The 1,907-nt window shown below is 40.3% G+C and overlaps 1 non-coding gene across 1 annotated transcript; it reads left to right on the top strand.

Moving 5' to 3' along the window:
• The first annotated feature begins 338 nt into the window (after positions 1-338).
• Positions 339-418, top strand: LOC120089586 (small nucleolar RNA snoR117). The gene has a single exon (XR_005485261.1). It is a non-coding gene; the product is annotated as a small nucleolar RNA snoR117 (small nucleolar RNA).
• The last annotated feature ends 1,489 nt before the right edge of the window (positions 419-1,907 follow it).

The raw sequence follows: 1,907 nt of genomic DNA, 5'->3' as shown, positions 1-1,907 counted from the left end.
AAATTTATGTCTTATTATTGATTATTGTTAAGTTCACAAGCTTAAGGGTACACTCTAATTTTGTTTGGTTTTACACAAATTTAAGTGTGCTCATTTTTTATTCTTTTGGCTAAGGTTTGTTTACTTAAAAATGTTATGACACTCTCCAACTTGTGCCTACAAGATTTTAACTTATGTTGGAATGGTGTGGTATGTGGTTGTGGTCACCTGTAGTTTTAAACTATGGTAATGTAGGTAGTGTTAGAGCTCATTACAGCTCTGCCCAAAATTCACTTATCATATGTTTCAACTATGTTTTAGGGTTTGCTTTCTTCAAATTTTTTATTCTGTTCTCTTTCGGCCCATGATGTAGAAAATTTGTTCGTACTATCTGAGAAGTATTTTGATGGAGTATACAATCTAACTCCAGGTTAGGCCATTGGAAATATTTGTTTTTAGGGAACTAGTCAAATAGAAAGCATATTGATTTTTACTTTATGCCTACTAAATTAGGGTTTCCCCTCATTCTATTTATATATGAGATTGGGGTCTCTTGTAAGTATGACATTAAATAATAAAATTTTTCTATCGTGGTTTTTTTCTCCCTGGATTAAGGTTTTCCACGTAACCTTGTTTTCTTTTCTTCTTATCTTTTAATATGGTATCAGACAAAGTGATGAAACCTTAGCCCCGATAGAAGAAATTCAGTCATTAAACTTGGTAGGTGAAGGAACAATGGCAGACACAACTAATATGGGCATGATTTAAGCAGCCGTGAATCAATATCTCCGGACCATCTTAAACCTGGCGCGACCACGACCGTCGACTAGGGTCGCACCACTGGAACTCTTTAACCCAGCCGGATCTATCGTAGCCTCATAACTCTTCAACCCAACTTTCTAAACCTAGTCGGATCGTGAGTTGCCCAGACAGCTGGTGGGTTTGTTCCAGCCGACACGCCAGACACCTCTCACTCGCAGCAGTAGTTGATCGAATGGACTCCAGCAGCTGGGTCGGGTCAGATTGAAGCCCTCGCATTCAGTAGTATTCAGCCGATCACCGAGCCCTTCACGCACTACCCAACTTCGCAACCGTTTCGGAGCAACGCCGACCTTGGGCAGTACCCTTTCGCTCCTATTGGAGTTTCGGCTGTAACTTCTTTTTTGCAGCAGCATGGAAGACAACCTCTCTCGTATGTGTACTCGGTTCTACCTCAATATCGAATGGGTGGTTCCATTGGAGAAAGTTTCGTTCCCTATGGATAGAGACATTCAAGATTTGAATCCCATGGGGAACTCTAACAGCAATGGCCAGTCTCTAACAAAAGATGGATGCCTTTGGAGCCAAATTGAATGGCTATGATTCTTCAAGTGTTCCAAAATCTAGTAACAATGTTTTCTATTTTTCCTACTACTAATCTTTTCTCTGGGTCTATAGGAAACTCTACAGGGATGATCACAGGAAAGAAACTAAATGCCTAGAATTACCTCTTCTGGTCTCAAACAATTAAAATGGTCCTTGAGGGCGCCATAAATTTGGGTCTTTGACTGAAGGAATACCACGACCAAGCCCTGGGGATCCTCAAGACCATGTCTGGAAATGAGAGGATTCATTGCTCCACTCGATGTTTATCAGTCGCATGGAACCACAAATTGGGAAACACCTACTCTATTTAGCCACTGCATGGGATATTTGATGCAGTCAAAAGGTTATATTCTATATGGCAGAATGAATCTCTCCTGTATACTCCACGTAAACATGTCCATGAGTGCAAACAAGGGAGCATGGATGTCATGTCATACTTCTTCAAGATGTCTTTATTATGGCAAGAAATGGATCTCTGTCGATGAAGGAACTCTTATACAAGAGTACCTGTGAGGAAGCAGATCTTTCCAATTCATTATGACAGAATTTCCACATATACATTC

This window comes from Benincasa hispida, chromosome 10, assembly GCF_027475165.1.
Source record: "Benincasa hispida cultivar pf3 chromosome 10, pf3_genome.v1.1, whole genome shotgun sequence".
NCBI classification, from domain to species: Eukaryota; Viridiplantae; Streptophyta; class Magnoliopsida; order Cucurbitales; family Cucurbitaceae; genus Benincasa; species Benincasa hispida.
This window is presented reverse-complemented; position numbering and strand designations above follow the sequence as displayed.